Source organism: Ochotona curzoniae, unplaced genomic scaffold (genome assembly GCF_017591425.1).
Source record: "Ochotona curzoniae isolate NIBS_2020 unplaced genomic scaffold, NIBS_Ocur_1.0 scaffold_4505, whole genome shotgun sequence".
In the NCBI taxonomy this organism is placed as follows: Eukaryota; Metazoa; Chordata; class Mammalia; order Lagomorpha; family Ochotonidae; genus Ochotona; species Ochotona curzoniae.
This window is the reverse complement of record NW_024467118.1, coordinates 22,826,218-22,853,834: the sequence shown is the minus strand read 5'-3', so window position 1 is coordinate 22,853,834 and position 27,617 is coordinate 22,826,218. Positions and strand designations below refer to the sequence as shown.

General features: G+C 42.9%; 1 long non-coding RNA gene across 1 annotated transcript in view; it reads left to right on the top strand.

The window, feature by feature from the left end:
• LOC121146631 overlaps positions 1–27,189 on the top strand; it is a 54,653-nt gene extending 27,464 nt beyond the window's left edge. The window contains exon 2 of the long non-coding RNA XR_005882231.1: positions 27,118–27,189. This is a non-coding gene — a long non-coding RNA (uncharacterized LOC121146631). The remainder of the gene's footprint in view (positions 1–27,117) is intronic.
• The last annotated feature ends 428 nt before the right edge of the window (positions 27,190–27,617 follow it).

Genomic DNA, 27,617 nt, shown 5'->3' with positions numbered 1-27,617 from the left:
TGATTTTTGTGTTAATTTTATATTCTATATATTTTTTTAACCAAACTCTGAGTTCTAACAGTCTTTCAGTAGAGTCTTTTGGTTCACTTATATAGAGGATCATATCTACAAAAAGGATAGCTTGACTTCTTTTTCAATTTGCAGTGGTTCAGGCTAGGAATTCCAGGGCTGTGTTCCACTAGTTCTGGCACATAGTGGAAATGCCTCCAAATTCCCCCTGTTCAATGTGATGCTGACTACGGGTTTTTCATGTATTGCCTTGATTGTGTTGAGAAATCCTAGACCCAATTTGCTTCAGGTTTTTATCATGAAAGAACGTTGTATTTTATTAGTGTTTTCTCTGCATCTATTGAGACAATATGACTTTTATTTTTCAGTTTATTAATGTGATATATCACATGTATTGATTTACATATGTTGAACCATCCCTATATACCAGGGATAAATCCCAGTTGTTTCTGGTGAATGATCTTTCTAATGTGTTGTTGGGTTCGATTAGCTAGTGTTTTATTGAGTATTTTTGCATTTATGTTCATCAAGGACTTTAGTCTGTAGTTTCCTGTTGTATCTTTTTCTGGTTTTGGAATTAAAGTGAGATGCTAGCTTTAGGAGCTGGGGAGAAGTCTCTTTCAATTGTTTTTGAATAGTTTGAGGGAATTAAAATTAGTGCTTGAAAAGTTTGGTAGAATTCAGCAGTGAAGCCATCTAACCCTGGGCTTTTCTTTGTTGGGAGGGCCTTTATTGCTGACTGCATCTTCATCTAAATAATTGGTCTCCTGAGGTTTCATATTCCCTTATAATTCAGGTAGATTGTATGTGTTCTTTTTGATTTTCCAATTTGTTGACATATAGTTGTAGTAATTCCTAATGGCTCTCCATATATCTGAAGTGTCCATTATATTTTCCTTTTCATTTCTGATTTTATTAATATGAATCTTCTCCCTCTTTTTTGAGTTAGTTGAGCTAATGGTGTACCAATTTTATGTTTTTAAGTAACCAGCTCCTCACTTCACTGATCTTACATATATTTTTCATTTTTACTTATTCTCAAATTTTAATTTTTTTCTGCAAACTTTGGTTTGCTTTTCTAGAGCCTTGAGATACATTGATATGTCATCTATTCGATGCCTTTTGTGATTTCTTGATATAGGCACTAATTGCTATGAACTTTCCTCTAACACTACGTTAGCTGTATCCCATAAATTTTGATATGTTGTTTGTCATCTTTCTTCATTTATAGGAAATTTTTATTTCCCTTTTTAATTCTTCTATGACCCACTGTTTATTCAGTCTCCATGTGCTTGCATATTTTCTGGTAGTTCTTGAGTTGTCAGATTGTAGCTTCATTCTATGGTGATCAGAGAAGATACATGATATGGTTTTAGTTCTTTTGAATTTGCTGAGGCTTATATGGCCTAGCATGTGTTATATCCTACAGTGGGTTCCATGAATAGATGAAAAAATGTGTGTTCTGCATCTGTGGGATAAAATGTTCTGTAGATGCCAGTTGTGTCCATTTTGTCCGTAATATAGATGAGCTCCGTTGTATCTGTTGATTTTTTTCTGTCTAGTAGATCTACCTAATGATGAAAATTGAATGTTGAAATCCCGGTTTTAGAGTCTGTTTTCCTTCAGATCTATTAACAATTATTTTAAATAGTTAGATGCCCTGGTAGTGGATGCACATAGATCTGCTACAGTCACTTATTTAATTGATCCCTTAATTATTATGTAATGCCTTTGTCTCTTTTAATAGTTTTTGTGTTAAAATATATTTTGTCTGATAGAATGGAAACACTTGCTCATTTTGCCTTCCTGTTGGCATGGAATATCTTTCCATCCTTTCACTTTCAGTCTGTGTGTATCTTTGTTGTTGAGGCATGTTTCTTGCAGGCATAAAGTTTGCCAGTTTGTGTTTTTTGATAAGGGGAGTTTGGGCCTTTTGCATTCAGGGTTATTATTGAAAGGTAACAACTTGCTCCTACCATTTTTTGAGAGATTCATATTGTTTGCTTTGGATTTCCTCTGTACTTAGGAGATTTTATATCTTTGCATTGTTTGATTGTGGTGATTCTTTTTCTGTTTGTAGCATATTCTTAAGCATCATTTGTAGGGCTGGATAAAATTTATAATTTCATATTCTCTTCCATAAAAAATGATTCCTTTAAGCTTCAAACCACACAACCTGAACTTTTGCTATTAGCATGTTTCTCAGGAAAGACGTAGGTTGAGGTCGGAGAAACTCTGAAATTGGCATGATAGAGCTGGGTTCTGTAAGTTACATTATCCTAAGAGTAGCATACACTAGGAGGAAATACACAGTATGTAAGTAAAAAGTCTCATCTTTATTCTATCTTCACTGTCAAGACCATGTCATGGGGCGGGCAGCTTTAGTGAATCAGGTTGGAGGGTACCTTCAGCTCAGTAAGATTGGGTGCTAGAACCAAGTTGATAGTCAAAAAAATAATAATGATAAAAAGAACCTTAGAGCTGCTTCTTAGGCTACCTTCCCCTGGGAGTGTACAGGCTTCTATATGGTCTAGCTCCACAAGGGGGGCCAGAAACTGGAGGAGAACAAAGGGGTGTCCACCAGATGTCTCCTGGGGATCTGTTGCATTCACTGATTGGAGATTCTATCAGCTCCTTCTTATCATGACTTATTTCCAGGCATAAAGGCTAGAACCAGAGAATAAGAGGATGGACTCAGATTTTTTTTTTTTATGAACAAGAAAATAGGATTCTTGGGTAACATGATAGTGTTGATTGTCAAGATTGAACTTAACCAGAAGTTTAAAAGTTGGTCTAGAACTAGAAGAGGAAACAACTCTGCTTCCTTGGGAACCGAGAGTGGTTCCAGAACCTCCATCTCAGGGACAGGAGTAGGATTTATCTCAGGCACAGAGGGTGAGGCTAGGACCAGTACAGGGACTAGGCAAAACGAAGACCGAGGCAGCCTTGAAGACTAAGCTGGGAAAGGGGAATCCATGAACTCCCGGGAAGGAGCAAGGAGCTCATCATTCATGGGGTGGAGCTGGGAGTGGCACTGAATCAGAAATGGGTGTCTACGTGTAGTTTCTACCTACACACCCTTGTGAGCCAGGTGCAACCTCTTCTTTGCCTGCACCTGCAAGGCCTAGGCTCGCTGGGTCCAAGGTCTGGTCTCACCTGGGTTGGAAGCATGTAAGGAGCTTCCTGCTCAGGGCAAGGATTTGGCTCTGAGGCAAGTTTTCCTTGCCAGGGTTCTTTTGTCTGTGCCTGGGCAGCATGGCCAACACTTTGACCCCCAGCTGCTCAGTTTCCTGACCCTCCTACTCAATGGAGTCCTTCACATTTAGTCTTGGCTTTTCCATTCCCAGCCTGTCACACCAGGAAACATGACCAGCACCTGGTGCCCCATACAAGAGACTGGGGTTCCCCAAGGAGAAAGAGAATTGGGTAAAGGCTGAGGCTGGAGAAATGCCAGAAAGAGAAATTATCCTTTCTTTTTATTTCTCAGTAATGTTAGTAACCCATGAATTTAAAATCTAGGAAGCCAAACAAGTGGATGGGGCTTTATCAGAAACACATGTTTTGTCACTCTTAGCCCCTGAGCAAACAACAAGGGATAGCACCCATCACAAAAGTCTAGGAAGCCAGATCACATATGCATCTGAAGAAATGTAGAGCCTCTCTAAGCGGAATCTGTTCTCTCTCCAGCATGAGGAATATGTGCTGAATCTGGGCAAGGGTTAACCACTTCAGGAGATTGTATCAAGCTTGCGTTTAACTTTTAAACAAGATGCTAGAGGGCATGTCTTAGCTGTCATACTGCATTGTGAATTTGGAGTTTGGGTGTGGAAGATGTGCTCCCTGCTTTGTAATCCACACAGGTGTGCAGCAGACTTCAAAAGCTGCTTCTCAGAGGTTGCTGAGAATTACCTCTGGGGATAAAAGAAATCCCACAGAACAGATGGGGAGAGAAACAAGCTACACTCTTTCTTGGGCAAGTTGCTGTTACCCTCATTGTAAAATTCGTAATCTTTGTCTTGAGCTCTTCTTGCTCAAAGCCGGGGGAGTCTCCACTTCATAGTATGGTTTTGCATTTGAAAACCTGTGCTGCTTTTCTGAGAGTCCTCTAATGAAAAAGCTAGCAAAGAAAATTCAGATGAGGCTATTGAGTAGAACCCAGCCCAATTCTGCCTCCCGGACTTTCACACTCTACTTTTTTAGACTTTGCTTCTTGCTATTAAGCTAACAGCTAGTATAATTTGATAATGAAGAATATTAAAATGTGGCCAGTTTTGCATTGGGTTCTCTTCTGTAAAAACAATTAGATTAGTAAGGTTAGTGTATATATATATGTTTAATGAAATGATGCTGTGTAATTAACTAATGTTCGCTAAGGTATACACTTGGAGTTGTTTTTCAGCAGTGATGTTGGGTTTGATTGTCATTACCATATGGAAAAAAATTCTCTCTACCTCATATCAATATTTAAGTCTTGCTAGAAGCTGAGGGGAATTTATGCCTGTGGCTTAAGGCACATTTTGTTAGTATTTTCAATGATTTGTGGCCAATGAATCATGAAAATGAAACCTTAAAGCCCCAAGAAACCAAGCAAGGCATTGAACATATTTCATGGTAATTATTCCCACCCTACTCCAAATCAGAAATGTTTGTTTTTCCCCAATTTGTTTGTTCTCAAAATGTCAATAAATGAAAACTTCTAGATTAAATTGTCTATTTCTTTGAGGGTAAGATAACTACAACTGGAATTTGGAAAGTCCTGTTTAGTCTAATCCATCTCATTCTTCATCAGAAAATTGGAAAGAGAATAGATTTTTTTTTTTCTAGAAAAGGCTCTATCATTGCATTGGTTCATAACTGTGATGTACAGTACTTAAATTAAAACTCCTAACTCAGCGCTCTGGTTAAAGTGTTTATCAAGTTTGGTCATTTATTTTCCAGACAACAACTGCAATAATTCAACTTGCTTAACCATTTGTCCTGTTATCTTCTGGCCTGCTCTCCCTAGCCAGGCTACAGATACCGTGTATTATTTTCTTCCATTTCATCTGATCTGATAGCATTCATTCTTCCTAGTTTTTCTTAGTGCTTTTTAATTTGGAAAACTTCTTTCCTTAGTTTTGCATAGTTTCTTATGGCAGAGGCCTTTATTGTCCAGTCTCTTTTCTCCCTTCATTCCTAATAACAAAACCCACTTCCAGGTTGAACGAAGTATGCTATTCTACACTTCATCTCTCTTCTAAAATGTGATTGCACAGCCCAGTCTTTGCTGGCAGTAGTTAGCACCATCGGAGGGGAGCAGAAGTGATGAGCAAAGCTGGTGTTCATGTCTGTGTAAGAACATTGTTCACCCTCTGCTGCTGCTTCCCTGGAGGCTTGGCTGCAACTTGGATATGATACTGGTGAGCCAGACATAGCTATATAGACAACACCCTGGAGGATAGATATTTTTTATTTTTAAAAAATATTTGTCCTGGAAAGACAGATTTATAGAGAGAAGGAGAAACAGATCTTTTATGTGCTGGTTCACTTCCTAATTGGTGGCAATGGCTGGGGCTGAGCTGATTCTAAGCCAGGAGCCAGGAGCTTCTTCTGGGTCTCCCACACAGGTGCAGGGTCCCAAGGTATTGGGCTGTCCTCCACTGCTTTCCCAAGCTACAAGCAGGTAGCTGGATGGGAAGTGGAGCAGTGAGGTTGTGAACCAACACCCATATGGCACTTCCAAGGTGAGGATTAACCAATAAAGCCATCATACCAGGCTCAATAGAGACACTTTAAAGAACGTTCCATGTGTAAATGAACCACACATCCATCCTTGGCCACCTGCCCATTTCTGGACTGTTCCATGAGAGAAAATGCCCTCCTCTTCTTGTTTGAACAACTGTGTTGAAAAGTTTCTTTATCCCAGAAACACAACTGCTATCCTAACCTTGACATATTTTGTAAACCAAAGAAAGGTTGTGACCTCCATCCTGAAGGCTACTCAGTTCTTACTTGGAAAGTAGTGTTCTCATCTGTGACTTACAGTAACAAAAGACAAAATCGGAAGTCAGGGGTTTGCAGGTGAGAGCAGTAAGAAAAGCAAAAGTCTGAAAGCTGAAGACACTGAAGGACAGACCGAGAGGCTGAGAGGAGGAGTGTTCTTTTCGGATGTCAGGAGCAGTTGGCTTTTGTGTGTGTGATATCAGTGCAGTGAGTAGGACCTAATGGGAGCACAGATTTTGTTAAAATGAGGAACACTTCTGCTGATGGGTTGACTTTTCTGCCCATTGGAGGTACCTCAACAGAACCTGGATAACCATTTGGCTGGACTTTGGAATGACCGTGCGTCCAACAGACAGGTTACATGAATCGACTCAAGTTCTTAGAACAGCACTAGCAGTTTCATATCTTCACCTCCATCTGACAGGAAGGGAATTAGTCCTGCACAAGTTAAAATTTGCTCCAGATTACATGCCCTTTAGTAGCAGATTCCATGTTCTTTGTTCTACTTTGAGCAGTTTATTTGAAACTGGGTTAAAATTTTATTCTAAATCTGAATTCTAGGAGTCCCCTGGAAAATTATTCCAAATCTCTGGTTGAGTTTTGAGCTGTCTGAGCCAGAGACGTTTCCTAAAATTTGTCTGATCTCCTAAGTTTAACCCTGTAGTCAACTTACTTGGGGTATGCCAGTAATTGGCCACCTGGTCACCTCTCTTGGGGCACAAGAGGAATTTGTCCTACTTCCCTAGATGTGGAATGTGAGAATGGACCTGGTCCATAGAAATTGCTGTATTCTTCCTTCCACTGCTGTTAGATGTTGACATATGAAGTGGCCTTAAAAGTTCAGTGCTGAAGATAGCAGAACCTGACCTTTGGCCTTGGGCCCTGAGCAGTGTATTGTGCAGAGCATCCTTGGAGCTACTTGGAGCTGTTCTGGTCTGTGTGAGTAAAATATAAAATCTACAGTTGGTACCATTTTATACTGTGGGGTCTGTTGTACCTGGGTTAGCTTACTCTAATATTTATCTGCAGTCACCAGCTATCAAAGTCTGGATCACAGGACTCTGATGGGTCACTAGACTTATCAACAAATCTACTAGGCTAAACTTTACCTTTTTTTTTTTTTAGTGTAGCGGAAATGAAGATAGCCGGTAACAGATTTTGTTTAAGTGCAGTTTGTCATTAAATGCATTCATGTTAGATATCCATCACTACCATATATCTTTCATATTAGAAAAACTACATGCCAATCAAATATTACCACCCTATGTCCCCCTCCCCTTAGCTCCTGGCAACCACCATGATACTATGCCTCCATGATTGTGTCTATTATAGCACCTCAGCTAACTATCATCACACACTTTTGTCACTAGCTTGTTTTACTTAACATGAAGTCATCCATCTCATGTCTGAATTTCCTCCTTTCTAAAGGTTGAAGGATTTTCTGTTGCATGGAGATATGATGGTTTTGTCTATCTGTCTGGCTATCAACACTTGAGCAGCTTCCATATCTTAGCCCTGTACATAACGCAGCTGTGACTGCACACGTATCTCTTGGAGACCTTGAATTCAGTCTTCAGGGAATGCACTAGAAGCACAATTTATGGCTCACAGGGCAATTCTACTTTTGCCTTTTTGAGGAACTTAGGCATAAGCTTTTAAAACTCCAATATCAGCTCCTTTTATTGACTATACAAAGCAGAACCTTAACACTGTTCACAGAGAGAATCTGATTCCTTCCAATCCACATTCTTCTGACCCCTGCTCAACTTTGCCCAGTTAACAAAGAGGGGTCAGCTTCTCTAAACAGCAACATTAGGGGAGTTGTAAGGAATGGCTTCCCAGGGACAGAAGGAATGCTGACAGTTTATCACTAGGGACAGATTCAGTCCATTGACTTTGCAATTTGGACTCCTCAGCATTTTTTTCTTGTTTAAAGGTACTTTAAACATCTGGAATTTCATACTGATACCAACTACAGTGATACACTGATATCAAAATCAGCTGACACTCGGGGTCCTCTTTTTAAAATGTGTACACATATATATATGTTTAAAATGATTCATCTTTTTATGAGAGATTATTTTAACTGGTTCATTCCCCCAAGTGCTCCCAACAGCTGGTACTGGGCAAGCCCAAGATAGCACAGATCTCATTCTGGGTCTCCCACATGGGTGAAAGGACTCAAGCACTTGACCACTGTCTGCTGCCTTCCAGGATGCACAGCAGTATAAGCTGGATTGGCATGGGGTAGCAAGGACTCGAGGCAAACTCTCCAGTTCCAAGTGGCATGATCTTGTTCCACAGTTGCTGATCTTTAGCTTGTTGTTTGGGGATCCTCCTCAGGTGAATAGTAATCTCTCTAGTTCTCCACAGACCCAAGAGTCCTTTTTGCCCTTGACAGTGATGTGCTTAGCCAGTGCCACAGCTCTTGGTGATGCCACTTTTCTTATATGAGTTCTTGCTGGCCATTTAGACTGTGATAATCAACTGTTGATTAGCCCCTGCCTGAGTGTTGGTTTTGAAAGTTAGATTTCCTTTGGAAGGCAACAAACGTTTCATGGGAATTGACAGAAAGTCTAGAAGAGTTTTCCCATTATTATGGTCTTGATCCTCGCTGTGGGTGCTCATCTACCCAGGATATTAAGACTTAACCTTTTTGGTTCCCAGCTTTCTGTTAGCAACTCACTCATGGGACATACTGTGTACTCATGACTTCGCACACAAGGGCTTCCTTTGACAGAAAACTTAACAATAAGTTATACAAAGTTAAGCACTGAGCTTCCAGAGACTTTTATAGGTTTAGGATATGAATCAGGGAAGGTAAATGAGAGGAGTATAGTCAAGGTGGTTTTGCTCATTGAGGTAAGCATGACAGTTTGGGGTGGCATATAGATATGTTCTGTAATGTGCATTAGAAAAATGGCATTTCAGATTTGTGGTTGAAGGAGTTATCATTTGCTCTTTCTACCTATCTGTCTGAAAGATAGACTTTTTGCGGGGGTTGTGGGGAAGATTTTCCATCCACTGTTATACCCCTCATGGCTATAATGGCTGGGCTAGGTCAAACTCCGTGTCGTGTAAGGAACAGGAGCCTAAGCACTTGGGCCATCAGCTATTGCTCCTCAAAGTGCATTAGTAGGGAACTGGATCAGAAGTGCAGCCCCAGAGGCTTGACTGGTGCTCACAGGGAATTCTGGCACTGCAGGAGGCAACTTAACCTTAACAACATCAGTGGAGGCAACTTTTGTTCTAAGTCAAGTGGAATTACAGGCACCAAATAAATGTACTCTCCTGCCTAAAGTTGCCAAAAATAAAATGTGTATATGAAGCACTAATACTCAGAATTGGGCATCAGGTAATGAAAGGTAGGAGCATTTGATTGATGGCAACAAATGAGGTGATCCTACCACCTCCCAAGTACTTCTGGCCTAGAGGGAGCTTCCAGGTGCTGGTGCCGCAATGGAGAACCTGAGAAAGCTGGGAGTGGTTTTCTGGTGTTGCAGAGACAGATCTGGGAGTTGGACAGAGTCATGAAGAACTGTGCTGGGAGTGTCCCAGGGCACTCTATGTCAGGAGGCCCATGATCAGGGTCTGGGTGTGCACACATCATCTGAGACGGTGAGAAGTACCTAAGAAAACTACAGGGGCAGTGCCCAGACATCACCGTCTTCTCAGTGAATGGTGCTGGGAATCCCGATTCTTAGGAAGCAAAAATAAGCAAGCAATAAAAAAAAGTTGATCTAGATCTCATTCTAAGCCCAAAGATGAACTCAAAATTGATCATAAAACTAAGTGTAAAACGCAAGACTTAGAAAACTCCTAGATTATAGAAGAAAAATCTTGATTCAAAATAGATTCCTTAGATACAACACAGAAACCACTGATCTGCAAAAGCCAAGGTTGCTAAATAAAGCTGGAACAATGTTAAGAACATCTGCTCTTAGGAAGACATTACTAAGGGAATGGAAACATAAGTCTCACACTGGAAGAAAATATTTGAAAATTTCTAAGTGGCTTGTATTTAGAATACATAAAAACTTTGAAAAGTCTCAATAATAAGAAAACCAACACCTCAAATGAGGTGTTGGGTCAAATATTTGAACCTATATTTTACCCAAAAAGGTATGATTAGGGGGCCAGTGTTGTGACACAGCAAGACAAACCATTACTTGTAATGTTGGCATCCCACATGAGTGCCAGTTCAAGTTCCGGCTACTCTTCTTCATATTCAGCTTTTTGTTAAGGGACCTGGGAGGGTAGCAGAGCACGAGTCAAATGCTTAGGCCTCTGCCACTCACATGGAAGACCTAGATTGAGTTCTAGGTTCCTGGTTTTGGCCTGACCTGTCTCAGCCATTTGGGGAGTGAACCAGTAGATGAAAAATCTCTCTCTCCTCTCTATATAATTGTTTTCAAATAAACGACTCTAAAGATGATTAAAACATCATTAACTGTTAGGGAAATGCATACTGAAACCATAATGATGCTCCCAGTCACTTGTTAGAATCTCTAACATTAAGAAAGGACCATAACAAGTGTTGACCAGTATACAGAATAACTGGAACTCTCATAACTGATAGTTGTAATGAAGTGGGGTAATTCAATCTGAGAAACAGTTCAGCAGTTTCTTGAAAATTTAAATACATGCCTACCTAGGATTTGGCCATTTTACTGTATTGATATCTAGTAGATATATAAAAGAAATCAGACATGTCAACTTTATGGGTAATAGGCAGATATTGAAGACAACTCAAATGTCCATCAAGATGAATGGGAAAACAAGTTGTAGTGCATCTATATAAGGGTAAATGTCCCAGGCTTGGAAAGAAGTCATCAGGGCAGGCATTTAGAATGGTGGTTAAGATACCGCCTGAGTGGCCTGTATCCCCCATCGATGGGTCTGGATTGTAGACTTGGCTTTGCCTCTGAGTTGAGATTCTGCTAATGTGTGCTCCTGGTGGCAGCTGATGATGGTCTAAGTTCTACTGTCCTTATCATCAATGTGGGAGACCCAAATGGAGCTCTACGCTCCTAACTTCAGCCTGGTCCAGCCCAGGCTATCACAGACATTTGGGGACTAAACTAGTATGTGGAAGGTCAATTGTTCTGTCTTTCAGGTAAACACAAACATACACAGAGCTATACACATACCTATGTCTGTACATATACACCTAAATAAACATGAAAGGATTTCAAAATAATTATACTGAATTCTCATAACCAGAGATTAAATGAGTCTACTTATAGACTAGTTTGCATTTGTAGAATTGTATTTCCATAAAAGTGAGTGGATGCCTGTAGTTGGAGGCCAGGGAAAAGAGAAATGACAGAGTAACAAAAACCAAATTTTTTGGAATGATTAATACATTCTGTATCTTGATTGTGTTGGTGATTTCATGGATGCATATGGAGTTTTATCAATTGTAAAAACATGTGCTACTTATTATGTGTCAACTATATAAGGGTACTTCTACATCTCATGGAAAATGGAGTTAAAGATACATTTATTTTGATGCAGTGAACTTTAAAATTCATGCATGGGTTTCTTGTTTTATGTTTTTCATGAGCTTTTTGAAGACACCTTCTATACAGGCACTCCAAAAGATTTTACATTAAAAGTTAAATTTCACTTTCCACAAGTTTTGAGTTCATTGTCTCAAAGAAGCTATTAAGAAGATGTGACTATATATGGCAAAAATTATGGAGATTGGATGACTACATTTTAGAAACACAGCTTAAATAAATCATGTTTGTTTTGCTTTTTCTCCATCCTTCCTCTCCTCTTTCTCTAGATAAGTAAAGGGTAGTACTAGTTTAGGATCATCGCATAGGAGATCCTAGAAGGACATTGTGACAATTTCTGAATCTTGTGAAACATTTAGAATTCAACTCTTGTCCAAGTTTATGGCCATTTCTAATGTCAATATTTTATCACAATAATCTCTTTCAAAAATGGGGAGCTGTGTCCCCACGGTGGCATAAAGAGGTGTAGAAGCAGACGGAATGCAGCCTGAAGAATGGGCCTCAAATTTGTGCTTGGAGCTTTTGCTGTTGGCCTCCTTCACTGTATGAAAGAAGGAACGTTGAGGTACAAGATCAAGATGTAGAGAAGACAGGAGAAGCAGTTCCTTGGTTGAAAAAAGGTAGAGCTTCAAGTACCGTCTCCGTGGCTCCCATCTTGCACCTGCTTGCTGTGGCCTCTTCTGTATCTTCTTGGACAGATAGCTCTTGTTTGTCCCAGCTCTGAAATGCCATAAACTCTTGCTTGCAGTGGGAGTGACTGAGGGCTATGAGGAAAAAAAAAAGTTCAGTAAGAACTTTGAAGGTTGGGATGAAAGTTGGACTTCCTCTTTTTCACTTGAGAAAAAGTATGTCCATTTAGAGCAAAACATGAAGTTATATTCTTTTTAAGCAAATCTTTAATTACAACATTGATCATCTCTTTCCCAGACAGAGTATAATACAACTACTATTTACCCAGCCCTTTTTCCTCTGAGAAAGGAAAAATTTTTTCCTTTAAGAAAAGGTTTCCAATAGTGGTTTGGTTTAATGACAGCTTGGTCAGTTTGTTTTCTTCCCTTTAGACCATATATTTTTTTTCAAACCTCCTTAACCCTGAGTATGAGAACTGAGTTTGACCACAGGAGAAGGGATGTTCTCTTTCCATATTTGTAACAACAATAAAAGCAATCACAGTGAGCATTTACTGAGCACCTAGTAAGTGCCAAACACTGTGTGGTGGTTTGATGTGTACCTAGGCTGGGTACACTGACAGGTGGTCAAATGTCACTGTGGATGTGTCTGTGAAGGTGGTGTTTGGATGGGAGTTACCTTTGAATGAAAAGGCTTAGAGAAAAGCCAAAAGCATATTCCTGATGGTAAGGTGGGCAAAAGGGGTTCATCCAATCCATGGAGGGTGCATGTGGCACCAAAGCAGACCCGTGCAGGGTGAGAGAGGTTCTTCGCTTGTCACCTTGACTCTTTCAGGCTGTGCAGACTGCCCATCCTCAGTCAAACCGTAGTACTCTCCTGAGACTTCCTCTGTCCAACGTGGGACTCAGCAGGCCCCCCCCCGCCGACACACACACACACACACTGTCATGGAGCCAATTCCTTTGAAGAAATTTCATTCTGTAGAATTCTAGCACAGAAGCAAATTGAAAGCATTAATTAATGCATCATTTAATTTTCTCAGCACTTCTATGAAGTCAAAAAGTCCTTTGAGAAGTGTCACTAGTTTTGCAAGCAAAAGAACACAGGTTCTGTGTTGTAAATCAGAATGCAGAGTCTTGAACCTTTCAAGGAAAATGAGTTTATTATAGAGCAGGGTGGCAGCTATCTCTCAGCACCCCAAGGGGAGAGCAAAATAGGGTTTTTATAGTTGAGGTATATATACAAAAAGTCATGCTATGTGCACAACAGCAGGGTGGTCACTGGTAGCAGTCTGTTAATGCCAAAAGCAGTAACATCAAGCAGACAAAGCGAAAGTTGCCAAGGTCAGCATGCCCTCAGACAGACAACAACATTAAACAGGCAGAGGCTCTCAGCTTTCCAAAGCCTCCCCTGAACACTTTGGCAGAGTTCATGGTTGCTCTTATCGTGGTTGTCCGTCTTAGCTGATCCATGTAATACTTGAAATTGCCCATGACCATCCCATGATGGCTCCCTGCATCTCAGAAGCTGAACCCCGCCACTGCACTTTACCGCAGTTATCACTGCTTCTATTCCTGACTCTGCTCACGCTGGGGCCTCCTGGAAAGCTACTTGGTGTCTTTCTTGGGGGGAAGGGGTAAAGCAGCAAAATCTAACTACTCTGTGGCCCAAAATGCCAAGTCATTCTTCATCTGCTACACCACAGTCTCTTCCTCTGCAAAAGCAGGGTGAACAACTTGGCCAGCTTGCTGCGAGAATTAAATGTGAAAGGGTGTGTGGCCCCCATTTCAATGCCTGCACATAACTCATACTTCCAGGTAAAGTTCCCTTCTCTTCCCATAGTGTTCTAATCTCTGTTGAATTGACACTGATTTGGTACAGTGGGATCTTGAATCCTACTGTTCCTTGTTGACTTTCTGTATGCTATTTGTTCTCATTTATTGGGCTTCTTATAACAGTTTCAAGGACTGGGTAACTTAGCCAACAGAAGTTCACTTATGCTTTGGGGGCCTAGAGATCCAAGATGCAGGGGTTCAAGGCCTCTGTCCTTGGCTTGCAGGTGACTTCTGCCTCGCTGTGTGGTCACAAGGCTTTCACTCGATGCATGCGCATCTATGGCACTTGTGTCTCCAAGTATCCTCCTATTAGAACTCAAGCTGACTGCATTTGGACTCACTTTTATGGCCTCATTTAATTTCATTTCCTCTTTAAAGATGGCATCTCCAAATACAATTACATTGTAAGCCACTCCAAGTTAGGGCTTCAATATAGGAGTCTTGGAAGATAAAATGGTGGTATGGGTGGCTACATTTTATCTCCAGCTTCCAAGGACCTGCTTTGACTTTCACACTTGTCCCTACTGAGGTTATGCACCTGCCTGGGTGTCCTTTCAACCCTTCTGCAAATTTGGTATGATTATTTCAGGGTCATGCTAAGAGCTGACCTGAGCTGGTAATAGTAATTAGTTTTATAGGAGGGTGGTTATTTCAAATTCTCTATGTCTGACTTTGTACATTGATTATAAAAAGTTGAGCATGACAAGTGTCAGGCACTTCTGTAGAAGTCGTTTTGTTGTCTGTCTGCACAATGAGACTACAAGCACCAAACAGGCTCACAGCCCTGCTCATAAAAATACTCTAGAGAGCAGAGCAAGGAAGCATGCTGAAGTATCTGGGACAGTTCTGTAAGGACTGGGCTATCACCAGCCATTGCTCTCAACCATGGAGACATCGTGGTCTCTGGGAGGTTCCTAGTTGTCTCAGGGAGTGACTTCTCTTAATGCATACACACTATTCACTCCTTTTGTACCCTAAACCCCAGAGAAGCTGTGGAATAGTGGTCAGCATCCAGTATGCATTGTCCATACTGATAACGGTTCTTGGGCCCAAAATTCTGTAGAGCACAAAATTTCTCCTGTCCCACTTATTTCCAGTTGTCTTTTGTTGACACGCACTGCTGGGCCCAGTCTGGGATAGTTGGGACATTATATTTCATTCAATGAAAATGACAACTTACTCAGAAGGAGGCCCTGTGACCAGGTTCCTGGGAAGAAAGCACATGTAGGCACCACACCCCACAGATCCTTCTGGGGTTCCCGAGGGTCCCCGAGTAGCCAGCATGTTGGCAAGCCTGCCTGTTACCAGGATGTTCATGATCCATTGGACGGAACAAGTGAGCTTTCCAACTCCAAAAATTAAATACTACAACTGGATAAAACATGGAGTTCTGCTTTTAAGTCATTTGAAATCATCTCAAAGATAGAGGAAGCCAAATTATGAAAGTATAAGGTATGTTTGGAGATAAGGAAAATCTACAGGATAAAGAACTCCAGAGTCTGAATTTTTCCCTACCATTCTTTATTATTATTCTTTTGGTCTTTTTGTCTTAAACCAGCAGAGGCCACATTCTCTGTTAAATGTTGCTTAAGTTAATATGTGATTTTCCCCTTGCTTTCCTGTTCCCTTAAAGCGAGCTTTTCTTAAACAGCCCAGGGATCCATACAGGACTCATTCTGTATTGGACTTCTGAAAGGCAGTGGAAGGGATTAGAACATGTAACTTGTGATTGATGCCTGCCACCAGCACCCACCTGTCCATCCCTTTCTTCCCCCTGAAGGCTTGGGTACATTTTACCTCACTCTCCGTCATATTCCTGAAGTCAGGACTTCAAATGGGGCATGATTATAACTTTAATAGCTATTCCAGGTAGCACTGACTCGGTGGTGTGGGATCTTGGCAGTAGTTTAATGACTTTAGGGTAATGATGCGAATCTCAGCAAGCGGCCAATTTCAGCATTGCTGGCTATTATGCACAGTAATTAATATGATTAAGTGTGCTGCTTTACAAACTTTTATTCCCATCTCTGCAGAGTTTGGTTGCAGGGTGGGACTTGGTCCTGAGAATGCACATATCGTAATTTATGGAATATGAATAGTTTCTGGAAACTCCGTAGAGATGAATTAGAGGAGGGAGTCGGTGCTGTCTCCATCACCTTCCTCCTGTCCCCCCACTTTCCTCGCTTGCTGCTGCTGTTTTTATTGCCTTTCTCACTTTGCATGGTTCTTTCAAAGGGAGTCCCCTCTCTGAGCACCAATACAATGACGCCAGCCAAGAATGCTGACACTGTTGATCATTTAGTTTGTGTCAGGACTCTGTTTTGCTGTCTTTGTCAATAACAGAATGGTTCCTATTTTACAAAAAAAAAATTCTATGAATTAGGTGACTTGTCCAACAGTTTGTACTAAGTGCAAACTTAGTAAATGATGATGCAGCCACATTATCCAGGTGGTTTGTACACCCATGCTGAAATTGATCTAGTGCTATGAAAATGCTTCCCTCTCCACCCTCGACATCCTGTAGCATACATAGGTTGAAGGCTTGCTATAGACCAGGGTCAACTGAACACAGCTCCGGCCTTCAAGGAAGTCAAGCCCTTCTGATTTTTAAAATTTCTTTCTTCATGAACCTAAGCAGATAAGAGATCTTCACCTAGTGTGGTTGTTTAGAGCAGGGATCTAGCAAACTCTTTAAGAAAACAGTATTTCAGTTTTGCCTAAAATACAGTCTCTGTTCAACTAGTTAACTCTGTCAGTGCAGCGTAAACATGGTACTAGGGAGAGGCTGGGACCATGCAAAGAGGCCATGAAGCTGCTACCAGCATCCCCTAGGGTACTGGTTTGAGTCTTGGTTGCTTTATTTCTGATCCAGCTCCCTGATGATACACATGGAAAACCAGCAGAAGATGGCCCAAGTGCTTGGGCCCCTGGATCCATGAGAGACCCAGAAGAAACTCCAAACTCCTGGTTTTGACCTGGCACTGACCCTTGGGGAATGAACCTATGGGTGAAAGATCTGTCTCTTCTTTCTCTGTAACTCTACCTTGCAAACAGTTTTAAGATTTACTTTATCTGTCTTGGAAAGTCAGATTTTACAGAGAGAAGGTGAGACAGAGACGAAGATCTTCTGTTGCTGGTTCACTCCCCAATTGGCCTCAATGACTGAAGTTGATCTGAAGCCAGGAGCTGCTTTTGGGTCTCCCACGTGAGTGCACAGTCCTAAAGCTTTGGGCTGTCCTTGACTGCTTTCCCAGGCCACAAACAGGGAGCTGAAAGGGAAATGGAGCAGCCAGGACATGAAGCAGTGCCTATGTGGGATCCCAGAGTTTACAAGGCGAGAATTTAGCCACTAGGCTATTGTGCCAGGCTCACAAACAACAAAACTTAAAAATAATTTCAAACGGTAATAGATAATGTACAAATGAACAACTGTGACACCCACTGGCTTAGAGCATTAAAGGTGATGAGAGAAAAGGAAAACATAAGAGGCTGGTATGCTGTAGGCACTCAATAATTGCTCATTTTGCTTCCTATTAGGTGAATGGCTCATGAGAGGTACAGTATTTGTGCCTCCTTTTGAGGTGCCCACAGTCCAGATGAGGTGAGAAGGCACAGAAAACATGCATACTAACACAACTTTTTGAGTGCCAGTTAGAGGGATTCGGTGAAGGGAACAATTACTGTAGGAGAAATGGATAACCTGCAGTGAAGACAGGACTCCAGAAAGGGAAATGCAAGGAGACAGAAGACTGTCATCAGTGTGAGACGGCGTGCCTGAAGAAGAGGGCTTGTGTGTGTGAACAGTGCACGGATGCAGGGTTTAGGAGTTTACCTCTCACTCTGCAACTTCCACCCAGTGTGCTGATGTTTGTGAAAACACCATTCAACACACATCTAGAAAATGAATGAAATCTAAATGATTTCCAGGATGCCTGAGCAGAAAATGGTAGTTAGGCTCAGGAGACAAGAGTCCAGATCAGAGTGATGGCCGGGAGCAGGGAGGACTTCCCTGAGATGGTCTTGGTTTGTTATTGCTGCTGTAACAAACGCCTTCCCTTTTCAGCACTGGACACTGTTTAAACTTTAGTGAACTTAGCAGTTGGACAAGTTAGTCTAGTTAAAGGGTTCAAGTCAAAGACCGAGCCTGGAAGTAGATACACACTGATGTTAGAAAGTGATTGCTCATAGAAATGGGCAAAAAGCCTTAATTTTAGAAGTTATATGAAGACCAAAATCAGGGCACCTTGCTAGGAAGTGAAAAGTATCTCTCCAGGGCATTCCAAATATGCTCACAATGGAAATGCTGAGATTAAAAATGCTGTAAGACCTTGCCAAAACTGAAACCAAAGATCAGGAGAAGGAAATAACCCCCTGTGTGAGTGGGCATGGGGATAAATCCTCTCACATATCCAGCAGAAATGACCCTGCCTGGGGCCTGCATTATAGTGCATCATGTCAAGACACTGTAACGCCAGCATCCCACATGGTTACCGGTTCGAATCCTGGCTGCTCCACTTCTGATCCAGGCCCTTGCTAACACAGCAGAAGGTGGCCCAAGTCCTTGGGCCCCTGCCACCCATGGGGGAGACGTGAAAGAAGCTCTTGGTTCCAGCCTGGCCCAGTCCTGGCTGTTGTGGCCATTTTTGGAATGAACCTGTTGTTGGAAGATCTCTTCTTCCCCTCTCTGCTCTTGGGATTGCTCACTCGCAGTCTTATTTTTCCATTAGGATTAGAGGACAGAAGACAGAAATGCATCACTGAGAGTAATGCATAAAAAGCTCTAGGACCTCAGCACATCCCCCAACCATGGCTAATTGAATCATCACTTACCACAGCTATTTCCAGAAAGATCCAAATATGTGATGTTGCTGAGTGTAATTTGATGGGACATCATGCAATTTTCAGTAGGTCTCCAGCAGATCTATCTTTCTTGAAATCTTGCACCTGTCACACTTTTCTGGCTATTGCTGGGAGGAAGGGAATTCCTTTTAACTAGCAGAAGAATGAGTCCATTGGGCAAGAGACAGCAGAAATGGATCTTCCCAGAGAGGAGCTGTGTTCATACCTAGAAAAATCAGAAAAGTGTTTCTTACCTAAAGGCATCACAAGATTGTAACTCCTTAAACTGGGGAGTTAGAGAGAAAGCTGTTGTCACTGGGAACGGTTCTTAAAGGGGCTCTTGCTTCCCCCTCCCATTTAGCAATTTCTTGAAGCCTCTGGAATGCACAGGGCTGATGTCATGTGGAGGTCGAGCCCAGCAGTCTGCTAGGGAATACGTAACAGTGAAGGAATCACAGGACTTTACCAGAATTTGCCAAGTTTAAACTTCTAATTTTTTTTTTAAAGGGAAAACTCAGTCTGTCCTTCTCCCCACCCCTGCCCCAGACTGAGAGACTAAATAGCGCAGCAGGTGCACTGAGTGACCAGGGTGGAACCCTGGCTCCCAGGCCATTCAAGTACCTCTTTGGTCAGAGTCCCTTTGCCTGAGGCTGGGTGGATTGTCTTAGGGTAGAAATTGGTCAGAGGCCATTTAATCCAACAAGCACCAAAAACGCTTAGCTGAGGGAAGGTAAGGATGCATCAGTACACCCCACTCCTAACAGTACTTGCCAGGCTGGCAGAGTGGAGACCTGGCCACCTATGGGGTGGGGGAAGCAGAAATCCCAAAAGGGCCAGGCCGCATCTCTTTGATGCAGAACAGTGAGGGCACCCAGCCCTGCAACCTAGCTATTTAAAGCCCTTGTCTGTGGCCAGAAAGCCCCAGTTTGATCAAAGGCTGGGACCACGCAATCCCAGGGAGCAGGAAGGCCGACAGTAGGGGGAAGGGCCCTTTGTCCGACAGGCCTGGAATCCGGATGTCTTGGCAGGCAGGGCGGGGCTGCTGGCAGAGGCCCCGGGCTGTCCCCTGCATTCCTCCCCTGGCCAGCTGCTGCTCCACACACCAACCCTTAGCCAGTGCCCCCACCCAACCCTCAGTGTCCTATTCCTTTTCTTCAGTCCCCTAACCATTAAAAAAAAAAAAAAGGCATTTCCCTAGCCCTCTAGGTTTTGAGTTCTTGTGAAATTCTGCAGCCAGAAAAAGTGGGAGCAACAATTTAACTCTTTCAGCCTTTCTCTCAATGTGCAGTTGCCTAAACAAATATTCGTCTTTCTCTCTCTCTCTCTCATTCGGGTCACATTCTTGACCTTGTTGTTTCAGGTGCCTGATAATTCTGGGCTAATGACAGCCCGGCCAGCACTTTACCCAAACCCCCACTCCCTGAAGCTGCCTTTCCTCCCATCCGCCCAGCAGTGTTGCCTGGGCCCGTTTTTGTCCTGGCCTCTTCATTAATTGCCTTTCCTCTGTAGTCTTTCTTTTCTTTCTCCAAGTGTGTGCTCTGAAGGCTTGCTCTTCAGATTCCTGGCCCCGCTCATTATTTAATTGTCCTCTCAGTCCCCTGCCTGTCAGCCGTCTGCACACTGGCATTGTTTTCAGTTTTGAAAGTCTCCAAGCAAAGATTGTGGTCATGCAGATAAGCTTTCAAAGATTAGAATGATTTGTGACACATACACTAACACACACACACACACACACACACACACACACTACAAAGTGTGTTTCGGACCCACTCACGGTTTTAGAAGCAGAGAATTTTGCTGATGAAGTTCATGCAGTCTTCTGGCTCTGACAGCAACCCTAACCCTAAAGCCTGCAAGTTGCTTAGAAGAGTGTTTATTAGTTAAACAAGTCTATAGATAGAGAACATTCTAGAGGCTTTTCAGCACTGTACTAAGCTGGATTGAGGCATGCTAGAGCCCCCGTTTAGTCGAGCACATTGTTAGAATACATCGAAGCTGCAATGTGTAACAGTGTAGCCACACAGTAAAGCATTCCAAATAATGACAGGGTAGGACAGATTGGCCTCTGGGATGAGGGGTACAGGTTGAGCATCCCTAATCCAAAAATCTGAAATCCATAATGCCCCCTCAAATGCAAAACTTTCTTTAAAAAGCTTTAAAATTAAATATCCACAAGTAGATAATTTTACACCCAGTCTCATGTGACAGGTTATAGTGTAGGCACCAGAAGTAATTATAAAATTACCAAATTTTACCTTGGGTTATGTGAATAAAGTACATTTGAGACATAATTATCCAGAAGAGGTTCCTGGCTTCAAACTGGCACTTAGGGAGTGAATCAATGGATGGACGATCTTCCTCTCTCTCTCTCCTCCTGTGTATCTGATTTTCCAATAAAAATAAAACAACCTATTATTGGACAGGCAAGCACAGGAGGAAGACAAAGTGCAGGCACAGATGATGGCCATGTATAACCGATGGAGAAGAACCACTGGAGGAGTCTCCCTGAGCCCAGACTTACAGCTCAAGAACTGTGAGAAAATAAATGCCCATTGTTTAAGCTACCCAGTAGTACATTCTTCTTTGCTTAAACAACATCCTTGCATTCGTTTTTTTCAAACATTGGTATTTCAAGATGGCATTAATTTTGGATGGACAATGAAATGAACCAAATAGTAACTTCTGGGCAGGAGTGGTTCTTCTGACACTTAATTCTACTTTTGAACAAGGAGTTAGATGTTCAGCCTGTGTAATTGGTCAACTATTTCCAGCCACACAGTGTGAGCTAGGCCAGTGATCTGAGATGTACCACCTGTGGTTACATCTAGTTTATAGATGAGATCAGTGTGGATGTGTGGTGAGGAGAAATCTCCCTGGGACCTAATGGCTTTGGATATTGTAATATAAAGTCTTGAGTCCTGAAGTACTAGGCAGAAGCTTATAAAATTTTTGTGTTGATTGAAAAAGTTGAACTGAATGCAATATTAAAAGTGGATTGCCTTCTGGAATAGAGAATGGATATTAGTAGAAAAAATGGATGAAATCCAGTTGAAGTCTAATAATAATGTACCAATGTGAATCCTAGTTTTGTCAAATGCACCTTATGTAACATGTTAATATTGGAGAAAGTGGGTGAAGAGAAACAAGAACTCTGTGCAATCTGAAAATCTTAAAATATTCTATAAACCTAGAATTATCCCCAGATTAAAAGGTATGCTCATAAAAAGCTCTGTTATTGTTAGTTTTGTTTTGCATGATTTAACCTGTTTGCTAAAATCTATAGTTCTTGGATTTTAAAGCTGGCTGACATAGCCTTTTAATTAAATGGTTGTAGGGTTTACACTTCAAGTGTTTTAATTCTAAATGTTTTTAAATGAGTGGTCGACTTCTATGCCTTGGGATCAACACCATAGAATAGCAAGGTAGCCCTCTGCCTGCAGTGCCAGCATTCCAAATGGGTGCCGGTTTGACTTCCAATCCAGCTCCTTGCTAACGTGCCTGGGAAAACAGCAGCAGAGAGTCTGAGTCCCTAGGTCCATACTGCCACATGAGAGAGCCAGAAGAAGCTCTTGGCTTCAGTGTGACCCAGCCTTGCATCATTGTGACCATTTGGAGGGTGAACCAGCATTTGGAAGGCCTTTTATTTTTATTTGTTTCCTTAAGATTTGCCTTTGTTGGAAAGTCAGGTATACAAAGAAAAGGAGAGACAGAGGGAAAGATCTTCCATCCACTGGTTCATTACCCAAATGGCCACAATGGCCAGAGCTGAGCTGATCCAAAGCCCGGAGCTAGGAGCTGCTTCTGGGTCTCCCACACAGATGCAGGGTCCCAAGGCTTTGGGCCATCCTCTGCTGCTTTCCTAGGCCACAAGCCAGGAGCTCGATGAGAAATGGAGCAGCTGGGATACAAACCATTGCCCAATTGGGTTCCCTGTATGTACAAGGTGAGAACTTTATCTACTAGGCTATCGTGGTGGGCCTGACCTTTTTTTTAAAGGCATTAAAGATCTTGGGCCTTGGCTTCTGAATGTTTTACTAGTTTAGCTTAATTAGTTGTCATTCTGGCCTAGTGTTCAAGGACAAAGGGCCTAATGCCATTGCTGGGGGACAGCCTAGAGCCGGGACTGGCTCCATCCTCTAGACAAGGAGATACCCTAGGTCCTAAAGACTCCGTGCTGCTGGACTGTGCTCACCACCTGCCCGGCCTCTGGTGGCCACTCTGCATGTCTCCTCCTGTACCTGCCCTCGGCCACCAGTGGGCACCTAGCTCCGCCTTCTTGTAGGAGTCAGGGTTCTTTCTGCTCCTGTGGAGGACCCTTGGTTTCTCCTTTCTTGGGTCATGAGAGATTGGATGGATTGGATTGGATTCCCCCAGGTTGTGGGGATTTCAGGTTCTCCGTTAGAGGAAAAAGTTGCTTCCAGTTCTACTCCTGGGACGAGGGAATTAATCTGCCCTCAGATATGAGACTCGTTTCATCTGGTTGGCAAATGCTTAAAGTTGTAAAGACTGACATGCTGCACTGTTAAATGGGGAAAGTGTCACAAAAATGTCTAACTATTGGACTTCTCTTCAACGATCAGCTGTTCTGGCCACATTCGGACATCAGCAGGACCAGCTTGTGCTGAATATTCTCTATTCTAGGGGCTTCAAGTTCTTGCTGCCACAGTGCTCTCAACTCACCTGCCACCTGCAATTTAATCAGTACTTTTCAAACTGTAGTTCATTCCATTGTCAGGAGTAAAAGCGGTGCCCAAGGAACCAGCACCCAAGCAGGGAAAGGAGAAGGGGGAGGCAAAGGGAGAAATAGAAGGCATCAGAATACACTGCAGATAGTAAGGGCTGATACAGTTTTGTGAAAGCTGGAGCAGCACATGTGAGCACAATTGAAACTATTGGATCACAATATAAAATAGATTTCTTCCTGTAAATGCAGTTAAAAATACGGAGAAAAATGAAATAACCTTTTGGTTAAGCCTTTGGTTTGCTAATTTTTTGGGTTACTCATTCTTCATATTAGCTGAGAGAGGTAGATATTCATCATTTAAGCATATACCCAGAGTTCACACACACATGGATCTCGTGAATGCATGCATACAGAGAATTTGTAGCAACGAATTGGAGCCTCTAATTGAGAACATTTCTCAGTGTTTCTCAGGCTTATGACCCACCAAATATGATTGTGCCATGGCTTATATTAGGTCATATTATAATAGGTTGTGAGGACAACTACCATAGCTGGATCAGCTCTGTGCAGTGGAATGTTCTGGATGATGGAAGCATGCCACACCTGCACATTCAGCATGGTAGCCAGCAGCCACCTGTACCTTTCTAGTCTTTGAAATGCAGCAGTTGTGGCAGGAGCTGCATTCCCTATTTTAATTCTCATTCATTTAAGTAGCCATTGGTGATACATGGCTGCCACACTGAACAGCTGTCTCTTGGGAAAAGGATGGCTCTGTTTTTGCTTTCCATTACCAACCCATCAATTGGTCTGAGGCCACTGTCTATTTAACAATTATAACTAAAAAGTCATCAAAATAGTAACAACAATAACAGACACTTAAGTGCTTACCACTTTCCCAGTTCTCTGGTGAGGACTCCATGTTTTCTCCCATTTGTTCCTCAAAGTAATCCTAAGAAAGAAAAAGCAATATCCTCGGTAAGGAAATCAATGCTTGGAAAATTGAATTATTAGCTTTTAAGATTTATTTTTATTGGAAAGCCAGATATACAGAGAGGAGGAGAAACAGAGAAGAAGATCTTCCGCCCGATGGTTCACTCCCCAAGTGGCCGCAATGGCTGGAGCTGAGCTGATCCGGAGCCAGGAACCAGGAACTCTTTTGGGTCTCCCATGCAGGTGCAGGGCCCCAAGGATTGGGCCATCCTCGACTGCTTTCCCAGGCCACAAGCAGGAAGTTGGATGGGAAATGGGGCCGCTGGGATTAGAACCGGCGTGCATATGGGGCAAGGACTTTAACCACTATGCTATCACGCCGGGCCTGAATTGTTAGGTTTTAAGTGCACTTAAAGTTTTTATGTTGTTATGCACAGCTAATTCCCGCAGCCAAGTCCTCTTTTCACGATTAGTTTACCGCAAGCCGAAATACCAGACACGAGGAGATATTAGGCGATGCAGCAGGGTAAGAACAGGACCAGGGATGGAGGGGGAAAAAACTGGAAGGGACACATCTCCTGCCATGGTGGCAGGACGGGGGCTGCTAGGGCAGGGGGAGGGACAAGATGGAGGAAGACAGGGTTGGTGGGAGAGCAAAGAGGATGAGAGAGGGGCATCTGGGGGCCCTTTGTCATTCAGGCGAGCCTGCAAGGTGTCTGTGTGTTGGGGGGTATTAGGAGGATTGAGGGCAGCCCCAGGGGATTGCTGCCTGAGATTGTCACAGGTGATTGCCTAAGGATGATTAGTAAGTGGGCAGGGGTTAGGAAAGGGGCCCAGGAGAGACTGGGTGTAGGATTCTCAGGTAAGGTGCCAGGTTACTTCTGACTGGTGGACAACCAGAAAGGCGTGAATTTCGTAAGCTGTAGGGGAGGGGAAGCAGGAAAGGGTGCAGGGTCCAAGATGGGATGTTCACATCACTCCTTGCATGAATAACCTACAAGACCTCTCAGAAAGTGAGCCAGAGAGTCAGAATGTGTATCACTTGTGTCAGACTACACACCCTTCGGTAGCTTCTATGGGTCTTAGAAGATGCTAGTTAAGTGGTTTTTCCCTTCACACCACTTTATCCTTGGCAAAAACATGCTCCGGGATGAATTCCTGATGACCACACTGGGCCAGGGCTGGGTTTATGGTGCTGGGTACTTTTCCTGGGTCTACCCTTGTATCCTTGTATGCTGTTCTGGTCGCATTGCAGGAATAGGCCTGAGGGCTTCTCCGGGATACAGCATTTTTTCTTTTAAATTTTGGGGCCCTTTAATCCTTACTTAAAAAAATTGTATCATCCTCTGTTGGTGCAAAGACAAATATGCAAATATCCTGCCTTAAGCTATTTTTCTTCCTGAAATTTAATTGTTTTCTTTTGCTTTTAAAAGGAAACATTTTTTTTTCCTGGGTTGGGCAGAATAACGGCTTCTCCACAGATGGCTGTATTTTGGTCCCTAGAACCTGTGCACATCTCTCCCTGCAATGGCCAAAGGGCCTCTGCTGGTATTGACCCGGGAAAGTGATGCTTGTTATTCCAGGGGACTCACTACAATTGCAGGGGCCTTAGGGAGAGTTGGAGCAGGAGATGAGAGGACGGACACACGTCATAGTCAGGCAACATGAGCAAGCCTTACCCAGTGGCTGCTCTCCTGGAAGATGGAAGGGGCCACAGGCCAGGAAATCCAGGAAGCAAATGGTTAACACTATCAGTGTGTAAAGAAGCCAAGAGCAGTGCTGAAAAGGATGCTTACATTTGTAAGGAATCCCGGAGTGAAGAGCAGTGTTGTATAATTGGTTAAGCTGCCACCTGCCATGTCAGCATTCCATATGAGTGCTGATTTGAGTGTCAGTTGCTCCACATCTATTCAAATTTCTTCTGATGTACCTGAGAAAGCAATGGATGACAGTCCAAGCCCTTGGGCCCCTGTGACCACTGGGAGACCTGGATGAAGCTTTTATTCCTGGCTGTGTCCTGGCCAAGCTGTTGCAGCCATTTGGGGAGTGAACCAATGGATGGAAGATCTCTCTTCTACCTGCCTACCCCTCCTTGCTCACCCACCAGTCTACCTTTTAAACAAAATAAATCTTAACCATGAAAGAAACTTCACTATCGAGCAGCCACTTCTAAACAGATCCCCACTGAGGTCTAGGAGTGTCTTTTTCCCTCTAGCACCAGAGAAACTACTGGCAGTCACCATCTGCCTCCCACAGTCTTTGTGATTCTGAAGTGCAGAAACTGCATTTGGAAGGTCATGAACAGCATTGGAGAGATGCTCTGAATGAGAAGATAAACAAGTACCATGCTATGCAGTTCAGCTCTGCATGTGGCTTATTCCCTAAGAGTGCATATCTGGAAATTTAGTCTGCTGTAAGAGGTTGGAGGCAGTTGCATGGAGTGACTGCCATTGGAATGGACTAACATTTCTCATGATGCCCCCAATAAGTTCCCACAGTGGGTCTGACTCCCGCATCCCCCCTGGGCTTCCTGTTGCCCCCCTGTCACCCTCCATGACATCACGTAAGCACGGGGGCCCTGGATGAAGCCAGTGCCACACAGGTAGAACTTTCAGCCTCACCACCACAAACTAAGTAAGTGTCCTTTCATTACAAATCACACAGATTCAATTATGTTTTGTTACAGCAATGGACTAACAGACCAAGAGCAGAGAAGAAGTGAAAAGCAGCAAGGCCAAAAACCCTATCTGAAGATGCCTAAAAAAGGGCTGGGGGTCAGAGAAGCAAAACTTCAAAAAAATACAAACAGATATCACAAAGTCAGCATGATGCAAGCAACTTGACTTGCAGGGAACCAGGAGGCAACACAGGTAAGACAGGAGATGAAGAAAAATCCACAGGGTTGTCTGAAAGGAAACTTCCCTTCCCTCTGCAGCCGTGATGGCCTTCGCAGGCCAGAGGCCATCTGCAGCCACCCAAGCCCGTGCCCATAGTCAGTGAGTATCCCACCCATGGGACGATGGCAGAGTGCAGCCTGAGAAATGAGGGGCTTCCCTGGTCAGGGGCTGCATTCTTTCCACTCTCATACAAAGCTGCTATTGACATCAAAAGTAGCTCCCTGTGACTGCTGGCACGGGCCCAGCTGCGTCTCCAGGCTAGGCTGCAAGTCTTGAAACCAGTGATCTT